Source organism: Primulina tabacum, chromosome 3, assembly GCF_025594145.1.
Source record: "Primulina tabacum isolate GXHZ01 chromosome 3, ASM2559414v2, whole genome shotgun sequence".
NCBI lineage: Eukaryota > Viridiplantae > Streptophyta > Magnoliopsida > Lamiales > Gesneriaceae > Primulina > Primulina tabacum.
The window spans coordinates 49,508,039-49,525,474 of NC_134552.1; positions in this window are offsets into that span (position 1 = coordinate 49,508,039).

Consider the following 17,436-nt stretch of genomic DNA (forward strand, 5'->3'; position numbering starts at 1 on the left):
ATCACATGTGCGTGATTAGGCAGCTTTATTATATGCATAGAAATTCCACGCTGGATCTTGTTTTTTTATAGGACCCAACCATTTTGTTGTTGCTTCATCCATGTGTATTACCACACAATTGATTCTTTTATTCTATCATGGTCTATGTACTTGAGATTGCTTCTACAATACTTGCATTGATAGATATTAGATATAGAACTTTTTGGTGTGGTTGGTAAGGCATTGCCTAATTATTCGTCATAGTTTTGTTCAATGTTGGACTCATTTTTTTTTTTTTAATTTAATTACAACACAGGCGGGGAGGGGGGATCGAACCCAGGGAACCGGCTAATCCGGCAGGGGGTGAGACAATTGGGCTACAAGTTCTACAGAGAATTATTGTCGAATGATTATCTTATCTAAATATATTTATTTATCATCTTCATATTATGCATCTTTCATAGTCTGATTCATGACCAAATGGTGGGTGTATGACTAGTGTAGTAGAATGAATTGTTGCAGATAGATATGAACACGGTTCTGAAATCGACAGTTTTGATTCTTATTGAAAGGAATATTTTATTCTGTATTCAATTAAGATATTATTTCGATTTTGCACTTCTAGACAAATTTAATATATTTGTTTTCCGAAATATAATGAATCCTATTATTAGAAATTATTTAATTAAGTTGGAAACTTATCTATAAAATATAAGATATTTGCTTTGAGTTAGAGTTTGATTCCTATTAAACTCTAGTTTTCTTGTTTATAGGTGGGAAGGTTCTATGAAGATCTAGGTAAAAAAGGGACTATATAAAAGTGGGTCAATTATCAAATAAAAGAAAGAGGAGTTGCAGGAAAGTACTTGGACGGCTACAGGAGCTTTGCTGAAGCATTTTCAGTTCTTGAAGATTGGCACAAGGAGCAAGGGTGGTCCGTCTACCTTGTGACTGTGTTGTTGATCGGTGTTGCCAACACTCAAGAACAACACTGACGCAGAGTGTTGATCGAAGAGTGGACTTCGTTTAGTTTTATGCAACACGCTTTTTGTTTCATGCATCTAGTATTTACTTTGAGTATTTGATGCATGTTAATTCTTTGGAGTGTCAAGGAATTTAGTTTTGTTTCTTTCACTAGTATTGTTTTTGGGTGTAAACAATTTACATAATTTTTTAATGAAATTTTTGCCATGAGGCATCGCACAAGTCTTTGTACTTGTGCAAAATTTAATCCAAATGTTTATTTAGTAAAGTTATATTTGTGTTAAATATTAAATTTCCGCTGTCGTGTTGTGTACAGTGTTGACAACACCGGACACAACATAGAATTCTGATAAACTAGTTTTAATATATTTACTCTCTGTACGTTTATGCGCAACAATCCTTTCAAGTGGTATCAGAGCCAACGCTTGACACACTAATTGATTGACTTCTATTATTTTGCTGTTCGTACATGGATAATACACTAATAACCCGATGGATTCGCTAGCATCAAACATTGCTTTTAGACCACCAGTCTTGGATGGTTCAAACTATGCCCTCTGGAAAGTTAAGATGAGAATGTATATCAAATCCATCGAAGAAAGGGCTTGGCAACGAGTCTTAGATGGTTGGTCTCCGCCGAGGACAGTTGACAATGATGGTGACAGCAGAAGTAAACCAGAGAATACATGGACAAATGATGAAGTCCAAACCTCGAACTTTAATTCGAAGGCACTAAATGCTATATTCACCCCTGTTGATGTCAATATGTTCAGTCTAATAACCAACTGCATTTCTGCCAAAGAAGCCTAGGGTACACTTCAAAAGCATTGTGAAGGGTCTGAAAGTGTTCACAGAACCAAACTCAGGATGTTAACCTCTAAATTTGAAAGCTTAAGGATGGAGGAGAACGAGACTATTGTGGAATATGATCGTAGACTGCGTGATATTGCAAATGAGGCCTTTACTCTCGGTGATCCTATGTCAAATTAAAGACTGGTTAGCAAGGTCCTGAGATCCCTTCCTGAGCGTTTTAATATCAAAATCTGTACTATTGACGAATCCAATGACACCTCTACACTTAATTTGGAAGATCTAATTAGCTCTCTCAGAACATTTGAGATGAATCTAGACCTACAGAAAAGAAATATTGGGAAGGCTGTTGCTTTACAAACCACTTATGATTCTGAGAATAGCCTAATTCAAGAGGCGAAGGACTCTGATCTTGGTGAGGAATCAATCTCCTTAATCACAAAGAAGTTCAGCAACTACCTAAAAAGAATGAGAGATAAGAAGAAGATTGTACCAACATCAAGACCACAGTTTGTTCCTTTTGAAAGGAATAAAATAACGGCCCCAACCCAAGGAAATTTCAGATCGAGAAATGATTCATCAGGTCGAACAGAAACAAACAAACTTGATTCAGTCCAATGTCGAGAATGCTCTGGATTTGGCCATTATGCAAATGAGTGTGCAAGCCGACTCCGCAAAAATAAAAACATGGCAGTCTCCTTAAGTGACGATGACTCCGATGAAGAACGCGACTTAAAGGAAGGAGATGACTGCACTTCACTATCTGTCATTCAGAAAGATATATGCAAACTGCAGGTCAATCCTTTTGGTGTTGCCACTGGTGTTGCAACACCAGGCCGCAACACTGTGTCAAAATCACCGTGCCTTAATGCCAAATCAATGGAGAACTCTGATGTTGAAGAAATCCAGGAATTTGACCAAGAAGAACTCACTATTGAGATTGTGCAGATGATGTACGAAGAACTATATGGTGATTGGCTCAAGAGGAATAAGACAAATACAATGCTTTCAAAAGAAAACACTGATCTAAAAAGTAGTCTGTCTCGCCTTGAAGTCTTGCTGAGTAAGAAGGATCTTGAACTATGTAAAGTCAAGGATGATCTTGAGAAGGCATCGAAGACACTTGCTAAGTTCAATTCAAGCTCATCTGAACTTGATGCAATGATAACTATGGGAAAGGACGGAAGAACCGGTCTTGGATATGTTGAAAGTATATATGAACACGGTGAGTCATCCAATGCTGATTCAAAGAATATAGTATTTGTGAAAGGTGTAGAAGACTACTCTGTCCCCTCAATTTTAAATCCACCCATGAAAAATGTTCAAATTTAAAAAATGACCACTGGACAGAAGCTGAAAACACCAAGTTCAGTGTTCTCACCTTCAAAAGTTCTCCATTCATCAAAGAAGCTTCAAGTCAAGAAGATTGTGCCAACCTCTCAACCTAAGCAACGAAAGCGTCACTTCATCTGTCACTACTATCACAAGGCTGGGCACATCAAACCTTTCTGCTACAAACTCAGAGACGACTACCTGAATTGGCAATCAAATCGGGTGTTGCACAACACCAAGCACAACACCTCAGTCAAGAAATCTACCACAAGGAAAATATGGGTACCCAAAACTGTTATTCGACGCAATGTCGCTTATACCTCTTTAAAAACTAACATTGCAGGTGCATGGTACTTTGACAGTGGGTGCTCACGCCACATGACCGGATCTAAAGAACACCTCACAGATTATGTTGAAGTAAAAACTGGACGTGTGACCTATGGTGGTGGTGCCAAAGGAAGAATAGTAGGCAAAGGAACACTGAATGTTGATGGTACTTCCTGAACTTCATAATGTTCTGCACGTTGAAGGACTTAATTCGAACTTAATAAGCATAAGTCAACTTTGTGACGATGATTTACATGTTAAGTTCAACAAAAATAATTGTGAAGTTCTTAATGATGCCAATGTTTGTGTAATGTTAGGTATTCGGTCTGCTGACAATTGCTATCTAGTGGGAGAAGATGATAAGTGCCGAAGTGCCAAGGTGAGTGATCTGGACCTATGGCACCAAAAATTGGGACATGTGAGTTTCAAGACCTTGAAGAATTTGTGTAAGTTTGATGCTGTGAGAGGTTTACCCAATCTGAGCTCAGGTAATACATATGTCTGTAGACCGTGTCAAAAAAGGTAAACAAACCCGTGTTGCACACCCAGTGTTACAACACTTTGGGACAACACGGTGTCTTGAACTTCTGCACATGGATCTAATGGGTCCAATGGATGTTGAAAGCTTGGGTGGTAAGAAATATTCACTTGTTTGTGTTGATGATTTTTCTCGTTTCACTTGGGTAAGCTTTATAAGAGAAAAATCAGATACTTTTGATGTCTTCAAGAAACTGCATGTCAGAATAACTAATTTGCATGATGTGAGGGTAGTTAAAATACGGACTGATCATGGAAAAGAGTTTGAAAATTCTTTTTTTACTTCCCTATGCGAAAAGAAAGTAATCTCTCATGAATTTTTCTGCTCCTAAAACTCCTCAACAAAATTGAATAGCTGAAAGAAAGAATCGAACTCTTCAAGAAATGGCACGGGTCATGCTAAGTTCAAAGAATGTGTCAAAAAGGTTTTGGGCCAAAGCCTTGAACACAGCTTGTCACATTTCCAATCGTGTGTTTCTAAGGAGTGGTTCCACCATGACCTCCTATGAAATCATCATGGGGAGGAAACCAAACCTCAAATACTTTCATTTTTTCGGATGTGTTTGCCACGTTCTAAATGATCGAGAACATCTTGCAAAATTCGACTCCAAAAGTGATAACTGCCTATTTCTCGGATATTCAATGAATAGTCGGGATTATCGTGTGTTTAACTTAAGAACAAGAACAACCATTGAATCTATTAATGTTGTTTTTGATTTGCAGGTCTAACAGGAAAAAACAAAGGAGGATGACACCGAAGGACTACTGGAAATAGGAGAGCAAATGACCAGTACTGGTGTTGAAACTAGTGTTGGGACCAGTGAAACAACACCAGGGGACAACACCACCCCCTAACAGAACTGAAGTCATGGAAAATGAAGATATTGATGATGATGATGAACTAATCAACAGAGGGAAAGAGATTCCCAGCAAAATTCAGAAGAATCACCCATCATCACAAATCATTGGTGAAGTGTATGGAGATATGCAGACAAGGAAAAAGGAGAAGGTTGACTACCGTAAAATGATCGGGTTGGTGTGCATGAGCTCCACGTTTTCTCAAGTAGGTCACTCTTGCTTCATATCTTTGACTGAACCCAAAAACGTTAATGATGCATTAAAAGATGAATTTTGGGTCAATGTCATGCATGAAGAACTAGAACAATTTGTCCGCAATGATGTGTAGGACTTAATCCCCAGACCTTCGAACGTCAATGTTATTGGATCAAATGGATATTTAAAAATAAAACAGATGAATCCGGTAACATTATTCGAAATAAAGCTCAATTGGTAGCTCAAGGGTATACACAGGTTGAGGGGGTGGATTTTGATGAAACCTTCGCATCTGTGGCACGAATGGAGTCTGTCCGATTGTTACTTGCTGTTGCATGTCATATGCGTATTAAATTGTATCAAATGGATGTGAAAAGTGCTTTCTTGAATGGCATTTTAAATGAGGAAGCCTATGTCCGTCAACCTAAGGGATTTGAAGACTCTCACCACGTGGAACATGTCTACAAACTGAAAAAGGCCCTGTATTGACTGAAACAGGCTCCACGGGCTTGGTACGACAGGTTAGCTGACTATCTGATAGACTTGGGGTTCAAACGAGGTGAGGTTGACAAAACCCTCTTGATTCAAAAACTAAATAATGATATTTTGATCTGTCAAGTATATGTTGATGATATTGTTTTCGGTGCGTCATCTCAAATACTTGTGAATAAGTTTGTGGACTGCATGTCGTCTCAATTCGAAATGAGCATGGTAGGAGAACTAAATTTCATTTCTTGGATTACAAGTTAAGCAATTGCATGATGGTATATTTTTGTGCCAGTCCAAGTATGCAAAAAATTTGATCAAAAAGTTCTCTACCGACAACTTAAAACATGTGAGAACACCTATGGGGTCGAGTGAAAAGTTGTCTAAGGATGGTGTTGGCGAAGGTGTTGACAACACCATGTATCGCAGCATCATTGGGAGTCTTTTGTACTTGACTGCTACTCGGCCCGATATTATGTTCAGTGTGTGCTTATGTGCTAGGTACCAAGCAGATCCGAAAATTTCGCACATAAAAGCTGTGAAACGTATACTAAGATATATTGCAGGTACGCTAGAATTTGGTTTGTGGTACACTCATGTCACAAACACAAACCTGGTAGGTTTCTCTGACTCTAACTGGGCTGGTGATTTAGACGACAGAAAAAGCACCTCGGGAGGGTGTTTTTATTTAGGAAATAATCTTGTATCCTGGGCTAGCAAGAAACAAAACTGTGTCTCCCTGTCCATGGCTGAATCTGAATATGTGGCAGCTGCCAGTTGATGTTCTCAACTTATGTGGATGAATCAAATGATTAATGATTATGGGTTTCATAGTGACATAATGATTGTGTATTGTGACAACTCTAGTACCATAGACATCTCTAAGAACCCTGTTCAACATTCTCGAACTAAACACATAAATATAAGGCATCATTTTATTCGAGACTTGGTTGAAAAAGGTATTATTCGACTGGAGTTTGTCAGGACTGAAAACCAGCTGGCCGATATCTTCACGAAACCGTTGGATTTTGAGAGATTTTCCAATCTTCGGAAATCTCTCAGCATGTGCATACTTTAAAAACATTTGTTCGGTGTTGTCAGTGGTGTTGCCAACACCAGAGACAACATCCGTTTGTGCATGACTATTATTAAGTTGTTAGGCATACTGCATATTCATAATCATCCTATTTATTTGTGCAATGACTGAACAGTGAAGGCAAATTTCTGAAAGGTACCCTTTGAGTGTTCATACTTCCAATCAAATGGTGAGGAATAAATTATGCTCAATCCAAGCCATCGAGTAGTTGAGGATATTCATGGAAATCGTGATCTTGTCTAATGTGAAAAAGTGACTTGGAAAAATGTGAGCATAATGAGAAAAACAGAAAAAAGATAAAAAAAATAAAATATTTGTTTAGAAGAAAATGGAAAAAGCTACCTAGAGGAGTCCATTGAAGACCGTTCTTCTAGTGTGGGAGCTACCGCTTCTAAGTAAAAATAGTAATGGAAAAAGCTACCTATGGGAGTCCATTGAAGACCGTTCTTCTAGCGTGGGAGCTACCATTTCTGAATAAAAAGAAAATTTTATGGAAGTTTTAAATGAAACTCAGTGGTGTTGCCGGGAGGTGTTGCCAACACCAAGTTCAGACACTGCACAGTTTATACACTGTCTGAAATTTTGAAAAATTCATCATATTGGAGGCATATGTAGGACATGCATATTGATTTTTTTTGTTTCGTGAATTCATCATGTACAGTGACATATCAATGTTGACTCATGATGGTTGATAAAAACCTTAATTGGCCATGTTGAAAAGAAGTGACTTCTTATGGATATGAGGTGAACTTGATGTGGGGTTGATTTGGCTGTTCTTCGAAATTGTTGCGACTCGAATTGTCTTTTACCGTTTGATGTGAGGGGTAAAATTATGATTAAGTAGGATCTATTTCGAAAATGATTACCGTTGAGTCCAGAAATTTTTACCGTTACTATGCAACGTTCCGAAATCAATATTTTTTTTACCGTTGATGCGAGGGTTTTTATACCAAATCAATTGATTTTTGAACAATGTCATTTGCCCTCTTCTCTCTGACTTCACAATATTGACTACTGCTCCCTGTTTTCTCCCTTATATGTGACAATTGTTTTTCAAATTAATAGTTTAACACTCTCTTTCTTGAAAAAAATATGGCAGATCGTCAATTTGATCCACATGATATACGAAGTGAAATGGCGGCAAGTCGCGGTGTTTCTCCTCCGAAGACAACACCACCAACAACACCACCGTCTGAGAGCCTTCTTGCGAATCCATTACAGATAGTGGTTATTGCCCAGAGCCGATCCCACTGGACGAAATTCTCCCTGGAGAACCTGGAAATCCATTAGATGTTGAAAACCCCATTGATAACGAGATTTATCAAAGGAATTTTCCCACCCAACCTCCAGTTTTTCGAAGGCAATCAAAGCGACAAGCAGGGTATAGCCCAAATTTCGATGCGCCGAAGAAACCACGGATGGCCACTTCTTTTACTCTCGACCCAGATTTTTCATCAGGAGATGACTCAAGTGATGGAAACTTTGAGCTAGTTGCTCGAAAGCGGCCCACTCCCTCGAAAAAGACATCAGCTTCCACCTCTACTCCTGCTGCTCCGCCTGCAAAATCTCCTGACAACCCTCCAGATGTAAGTTTCTCATCGGATGAAGAACAATCGCTGGCTGATTTTCTGAACAGCCTGCGCGAATCAAAGAAGAGACAAGAATCTGTGAATAAAGGTGGCGATATTCAACCGGAGACCCTCGAGAAAAGCCTATCAGAATCTGAGACTGAAGCCGACGAATCTGAGGATGGTTCTGATCAAGCAGTTAGGACTGAGGAACATACTGAAGGTGTTGAGCCCCGTGTTGAGTCAGGTGTTGACAACCCTGATTTGGATTACTACAATCTTGCCACCTCCTTCTCCTAGAAGTTCTACACTGAGACGGCTGTGGCTCAATGGTATCTATACACTCACAGAGAATTTATCGAGGAACGCAACATCGATTTCGAAGCATACGGGAAATACAATCTGACTGCCTTCCTTCAGTCCCGCAGATTGAGTACCACTGTCAACTCAGTGATGCCCTATACTCGAAGACCAATCCTCGAATTATACTGCAATTTGGTCTCTAGTGTTGGTGATCGGAGATCTGCTAAGTATAGGAGGGTGTTTGTCCGAGACACCATATATGATTTCTCTCCCTACACCATAAATGAGTTCTACAACACTCCCACTCCTGAACATGAGGATGTCCTCCCGCACATTGACGATATTACAGCTGAACTAACGGGGGCCTCATCACTGAATTCCCTAGCCTACCCAAGCGCCTTGCTACGGCCAATCTGACCTCATTTTACTCTATCCTACACAAAACTGCTATTCGAAATTGGACTCCGTCTTCCAACATCACTGTGGTCACTAGACCACAAGCAGTTACTCTCTTCACCATTGGAATAGGGCGCAACTTCAATTTTGGACAGCTGGTATTCACCACTGTTCTTCAATTTGCAGAAGGTGGTTTGAAATCGACGAAGCTCCCGTTTCCTTCCTTGATTTTTGGTATTCTAGAATTCCAAGGTTTTGTCTCTGATGATGAGGATCAGTTGATCGACATAGGAGAACCATTGAAAATTGCACCAGCATACAAGGGAACAGGGTAGTTGATCTTCCTTGGTCTGCGACAGGTGCTACACCACGTATTGTCCCCACTGCTCCCTCATCTGGTCCTCCGTCTGCTGCTGGTGTTGCTCCTGGTGTTGCCCCTAGTGTTGGCAACACTACTACTTCTTCACTCTCTGACTCTGAAGACTATATCATATTGATGGACCCCGAGGTCCATGAACAAATTGCTTTCGGTCTTCAACAGATTCAACAGGCCCAAGATACCATTGCCTATGCAAACACGCAGATCACCCAATCCAATGCCACGATCGCCTATTATGAAAAACTGATTGCGGATTATCGGCTGCTCCTCGAGGTAGGCGTGCATTCTGGCCAAAAATGGGGAGATGGAGATGCTGCACCAGGACCAGATGCTGGTCCCTCGACTGGCGATAATCGGGAAGACAGTAATAATGAGGAAGACACTGATGAACGAGCTGATTAGGCTTATGCCGTGTTCTTGCTTTTCTTATGCCTTGTTCTTGCTTTATTTTTACTTTGTTCCTTATTTTTGTTTCATATATGCTGTTGAAGTAATGAACTCATGTTAAGCCTTGTCTTATCTTATCGTGTCTTGATACGTATTGCACTAACGACAACACCTCTGAACTAGCTTGTTCAAATTCAGGGGGAGATGCAACTTACAACTCAGGGGGAGTCGTGTTATATTCGTCATTTTTGGAAGTTTTGTCCAGAAATGCAAAAAGGGAGAGATTATTCGTCATAGTTTTGTTCAATGTTGGACTCAATTTTTTTTTAATTTAATTACAACACAGGCGGGGAGGGGGGATCGAACCCAGGGAACCGGCTAATCCGGCAGGGGGTGAGACCATTGGGCTACAAGTTCAACAGAGAATTATTGTCGAATGATTATCTTATCTAAATATATTGATTTATCATCTTCATATTATGCATCTTTCATAGTCTGATTTATGACCAAATGGTGGGTGTATAACTAGTGTAGTAGAATGAATTGTTGCAGATAGATATGAACACGGTTCTGAAATCGACAGTTTTGATTCTTATTGAAAGGAATATTTTATTCCGTATTCAATTAAGATATTATTTCGATTTTGCACTTCTAGACAAATTTAATAGATTTGTTTTCCGAGATATACTGAATCCTATTATTATGAATTATTTAATTAAGTTGGAAACTTATCTATAAGATATAAGGTATTTGCTTTGAATTAGAAGTTTGATTCCTATTAAACTCTAGTTTCCTTGTTTATAGGTGGGAAGGATCTATGAAGATCTAGGTCAAAAAGAGACTATACAAAAGTGGGTCAATTATCAAATAAAAGAAAGAGGAGTTGCAAGAAAGTACTCGGACGGCTACAGGAGCTTTGCTGAAGCATTTTCAGTTCTTGAAGATTGGCACAAGGAGCAAGGGTGGTCCGTCTACCTTGTGAATGTGTTGTTGATCGGTGTTGCCAACACTCAAGAACAACACTGACGCAGAGTGTTGATCGAAGAGTGGACTTCGTTTGGTTTTATGCAACACGCTTTTTATTTCATGCATCTAGTATTTACTTTGAGTATTTGATGCATGTTAATTCCTTGGAGTGTCAAGGAATTTAGTTTTGTTTCTTTCACTAGTATTGTTTTTGGGTGTAAACAATTTACATAATTTTTCTAGTGAAATTTTTGCCATGAGGCGTCGCACAAGTCTTTGTACTTGTGCAAAATTTAATCCAAATGTTTATTTAGTAAAGTTATATTTGTGTTAAATAATAAATTTTCGTTGCCGTGTTGTGTACAGTGTTGACAACACCGGACACAACACAGAATTCTGATAAACTAGTTTTAATATATTTACTCTCTGTACGTTTATGCGCAACAATCCTTTCACTTATCAAATACAATATTGGTATGATTCCGAATCTTGTTTTTAACAATTTCGATTCCGGTTTAAACCAATTTTATTGAATTTCGTTTGTTATTTTTTACATTTAGAAGGTCGGGAAAAAAAGAATGTTTGATTCATACTGTAATAAATATAATTAGATTTAATTATTTTAATGTTATGTTTTGATTAGTTGAGATGATGCAAAGAATTAGATTTGATTATTTTGAAAAGAAAAAAACAAATCTATATCTATAACTAATGTGTGCATATTAGTTAGGTCATTGAAATGGAACCTCCACCGCGTGATGCAATTATAAATCTAACTATTAGTCCTTTTTTAACATTAATTTTGTAGGGAATCATTTGACTGTTCATGTGCATTAAAAACTCAAAAGGTTGACCAGTCAACCATAGTTGTAAAATCAATTAAGATTGGAAAATGTTATTAGGTATTTAGTTGAACTTTTGTCATTTTTATCTCCAAATTTTTTTTTCAAGACATGAAAAATTTATATCAGAAAAAGATAAAAAAAAATTATATTTGCTCATTTATTTGACAAAAGTTAGTTGATTTACTTGTATAAGCATATTAATTTTATTTTTTGTGAAATGAGTAATATAAATTTTAGTAATTTGGGTACTTTTATAATAAGTTTAAATACGATATAATAGACATGTTGTTTCACTAAAAAAAAACGATGAGATAAAATAGTGGCACAAATTATATGTGATCTATGACTTTCCCAACCCACTTTGCCTTTTGGATTCTTGCTATGATTAACTAAAAAATCACTCATCCATAAAGCCTTATGATATTTTTATTTTTGGACCAGAGGTTTATATTTGGCTCACCATTTTTCAAATTATTATTTTCAAATAAATCATATTCTGATTTTATATATTTGTCTGATAGCAATTTCGATCTATTATATTATTAAATTTCAGTTTTAATCTGATATCTTTGTTTGTTTGCTTTTTGTGCAATTCTAGTCTTTTCTCGATATAACACTAATGAGGTGTTGATGTAGCGTTTATATGTATAGTGTCATATAAGCATTTCTGATGAAAAAACTAAAATAAGATCGGGCGTTTGTTGTTTTACCGAAATTTATGTTGATGGTAATTAAATATATTAAGCCGTGCAATGATCTAAATGTCGCAGTTTAATCACACTCCTAATAGAGGAAATTATTATACCTGAAAAATCTCTTTCCAATAATTACATTTTTGGCGTTTAATGAAAATTGAACTCATAACTTTTGATTTACTGAATCTATAGTTTGTGGTAACAGTGCAATTCAAATTTTTAAATCGTATATTAGTCTAAGTGTCATGGTTCGACGCTTTTATAAAATAGACAATTATTGCAATAAACAACTAAAATTGTCAAAAATCGAAATCCTGGGACAACGATTGAAATTCGATAACATATAGAACCAAAGTTACAAAAAAAAATATATACAAGATTAAAATTGCAATTTCTCTTTATTTTTATATAATATGGTAATATGTTCTTTTAAGTAGAGATGTAAACCGCTTGCGAGCTACTCGGAACTCAACTCGATGAAAAACTTGTTCGAAATTGTTTGTTAATCTTACTGAGCTGAGCTCGACAATTTTATCGAGTCGAGCTCGAAATTAAGGATATTCGACTCGCGAGATCAGCTCATTTGTGTCAAACTCGACTAGCTTTTTGGGTCTTGAATGTACAATAATAACTTGTATTATTGCACATCGAAATTTTAGTGTAAAAAATTGATTATAGACTATAAAACGATCAGTCTATCACCTTAAAACTTTCATATCTTACTCGACGAGCTCAAAAAAAAGGTTGTTTAACAATCTCAAAAACGATGTTGCTTAACGAGCTCGAAAACGATCTCGCTTAACGAGCTGATTCCCAGCTAAACTCGTTAAACATGATAAACGAGCTATTAACGAGCTGAGTTCGAGTTATTAGCGAGCTTAATAATTTTAAAACGAGTTGAGCTCGAGCCTCATGATAAAAGATCGAATCGAGCTCGAACCTATATCTCACTTAAATGAGACTAGTTCGAGCTTGATATCGTTCGACTCATTTCGACTCGTTTACATCCCTATTATTATTATTTATCCGAACGGACAGTCGAGAAGCGTACGTGTATACATGTTGATAACAAGAATTGAACCTTCGAATATTTTTTGAAACCAAGTGATGGGATTGGGAATGAAGAAACTTTTATTTGTCAAAATATTATATAAGATTCAAGTTTTTTTAGGAAAAAAATTGCACGGGGTCAGTCTGTTGTTAAATTTATTAAAAGTTCTATTGGAAATCCGAGTCATGACTGCTCAAAATTTCAATTTTTGGGTTTCTATATTCCCAAATAAAGTTTTTATTTATTTATTAGTATTTAAAGAATTGGATATCGGTGGCAAATTTGAAGGAACTTTGGCTGGGTGGCATGTGAACAGAGAATAAATACATATACAGGCTCACTTTCAAACATGTGGGCTTTGACAAAGTCCATTGTTGGGATTTACATAGTCCTTGCCATATGCTTGGTCCGGTACAATTTTTGTTTTGCTGTGTATCATTTTGAAGTAATTCGAACTACTTCATTTAAGTATGACAAAAACTTGTGTGAGACGGTCTCACGGGTCGTATTTTGTGTGACTGATATCTTATTTGGGTCATCCATGAAAAAGTATTACTTTTTATGCTAAAAATATTACTTTTTATTATGAATATCGGTAGGGTTGACCCATCTCACAGAGAAAGATTCGTGAGACCTTCTCACAAGAGACATACTCTTTGAGTATTTTGAGAATTTGTTTCATTTTTTTTAATTTTTTTTTTTTTAGATTCAAGGTAACATGGTTGATCCAATAAGTTTTTAATACAAACAAAATTAGTAAAAATCTATATTGAATAAATTAAAATTTAGAAAATTATTTGTATATTTATAAACTTGAGTAAATGAAGAGATTTTTTTCTAAAACTTTGGTTGAAATTCAGCCAAAAGGGTAAAAATAAATGTATGAATAAATTTTTTTAGTAGCATGGGTAGGACTACAAGGGAAACACGAATTTGTGAGACTTGATAAAAAAAAATGTCTTCAATTCGAGATCGATGTTATTAAATTTCGTCTTACCGTTTATTCATTCCTATTAGCTATATATTTTACTTTTTCCGACCAATTTCAAACTTCAGTCGCTAGTTTGAGACCTAATTTATTATAAGGTCTCTGATTAGATATCGAGACGAGAGCAATATGTCATTAACTTTTAATTTTTATATTTTATAATAAAAAAATATGTATTTCTTGTAATTGAATTTTTACCGTTGTCACAAATTGGAGACTGACTAGAGAAACTATATGCCAATCTCTAATTTGTGACATTTTTTACAATGATCAGCGACCTAATTTCTTGATACCGGCAAAACGATAGCGAATCAGTCTCTATTAATTAGAAATAAAGACCTATTATCAATCGATTTGTTGATCTCTAATTAGTTTTTTTTTCTTGTGATAACATCAAAAAATTTATCGTGTCGAGAAGTCGGAATCTTAGCGAATTGATGATAAATGATCTAACATATCAAATAACACATCAACACTCTCAATAAAAAAAATAATTAAAATTAAAAAATCGAAATATAAAAGATAAATACTGAAATTCAACAATCACAGATAAATAATCAAAGAAAATTTCCTCAATTAGAGACATGAATTACATCTATTAATTAATAAGCTACAATCCATACACTTGTAATTGAGCGGAGGGCATAATAAGAAACATGCCACCTTATTCTATTATTTAATGAAAAATAATCATACTAACAAATTCATTTACTTCACGTCATTATTGCATAGATATTTATGTGAATATTCTATGACCACGAGGGTTTCTCTTATTGGTCCACGTAAATTTATCAGTGTGTACATATTATTGTCCTTTTCATAAACTATATATCTGAAGAGGCTAAAATATTTTAAATTTGAATAATTTTGTTTGGTTCGAATTTAATAATTGACTTGTCTTAAAGTTAATCTTTGAATCCATATTGATGTAGCCAAAATATATAATTGATAGGATTATGTAGATTTAATATTAGCATTGATGTAACCAAAATATATTATAGGATTACGTAGATCAAAATATGACGAGGTGTTGTCTAGCTTATAAACGAGTTTAGATAGTCGTAGACAACGGACTTGTAAACAGGTACATGTGATGTAACCAAAATATATAATTGATCGGATTACGTAGATCGAAATAAGATGATGTGTCTGACTCATAAACGGGTCTAGGTAGTTGTAGACAAATGATTCATAAACAGGTTCATGTATTTGTAGACCAGTAAGCAACAAATATTTAAATCATCGGACAGACACTCCGATGCTGAAGTCAATAAACAATTTATCAATATTATTTAAAAGTTGGAGAGCTCAAATAGAAAAATGATATAGTGTACTTTCGATCATGAAGATGCATATCTAATTATAAGTTTTTTAGAAGCATCTAGCAGACTTTGATTTTTGTAGGCGAAGTGGACTAAATAATTAAATTGAGCTTATAACTCATCAAATATATAATTTTGGGTTACTCACACACTTTTCTTGTGAAATATCAAGATGGTTGAAAACTCCCAATGAGTAAAGTCCCCGAATTTTCAAATCTTGAACTCACATGGTCCTGAAAACTACAAACAAACAAGGGTATATGTGCTCAAAATTTAAAAACACGAAATACGTGTGCTCGATATTCCAAAACATTTTGGATTAGCAGATCATTATTTTCATGATGTCTTAACAATCTCCTATTTCATAGGGATGATGGATGCAATTTACCATATAATTTTTATATATTAATAAAAACTAATGAATCTTGGCACATCACAAGTATATCTATATTAGTAACATATAATTTTTATGTACAGAGGTAAAATAATTTTTATTTTATTTTATTGTCTATCTGGGTTTTTATTTTAAAATATTTTTTTAAAATAAAAATAATGATAGAGAGAAATTGCATTTTTGAAAAAAAAAATGGTGCATCATAAGGACGAGTATAATAAGTGTTTGGATCGAGATATTTTTATAGAACCGTTCAAGAGTTGCATGCAATAAGAATATTCATTTGATATTCCGTCTACCACAAGTTGTAAAATGAGTAGGTCTCTTATGAGACGGTCTCACGAAACTTTATCTATGAGAATGATCAATCCTATCGATATTCACAATAAAAAGTAATACTTTTAGTATAAAAAGTGATACTTTTTCATTGATTACCCAAATAAGAGATCTGTCTCACAAAATACGACCCGTGAGACCGTCTCACACAAGTTATTGCTTTGTAACATAAGTACTGTCCATTACTACATTTAATTTATTAATCCCAATTAATTCGATTTTATTTACAAAAATATAAGTTTTGTTAAACTCAAAAAGTTGTGAATAATTAGATTTGAGCATGATTTTTAGTCCTTACTTTTAGTCAAGATAAATAATCTATGGTTATATATATATGATTTGAGCATGATTTTTAGTCCTTACTTTTAGTTAAAATAAATAATCTATGGTTTTATATATATATATAAAGAAAATGAAAAAAACTACTAATAAATCCTTCTTCCCTTCTATCATAGTTAAAGGGAAAAAATTGCTGACTTTTTATTTAATCACAATTATGATCACAATCTTAATCTATTTAACTAAACAAATTATTATTTATTCATAATCATTGTATGTCATATCCAATTATTATAATAATCATTTTATAAAATATCTTTACGCAATAGTAAATGCAGATTTAAGACACCAAAGTTAGTGACTTGGTGTATCTTGCTTGCTTTATAATATGATGATAATTTGGGGATTCTCAAAAGTTCCCCATTGTCTGAGTAAAAAAAACAAAATTTCCCATTGTTAAAATAATAATAAAAAAAGATTTCCACATCATTTAAGTTGGCTTACTATTCGACATTTGAACTGAGTCGAGTATTATGATTTTAAGTATAAACACAACAATTTTCACCGGGAACCATTGAGATCTTAATCTTCAAAATATTAACTCATCACACAACATAATATTATCGTATTTAAAATTATATATAGTATATTATACTGAAAATTATGACATAAGAAAATTTTATACCGAGATAGTACCAAAATTTTCGATACATATTGTTAAAGTATGTGCCTAATACACCAACTTGTGGCTTGAGCATTATTGACTATAATGTAAAACAAGCTTTATTTTAATAATATTTAATAATTTTATTCAATTATGACGTATGCTTTATCTATATGCCTATGCAAGCTGCATAGATAAAGTCTTTGAAAATATAATAAATATCACGAGATCTGCATCACAATGTAAGATCATGAAACTC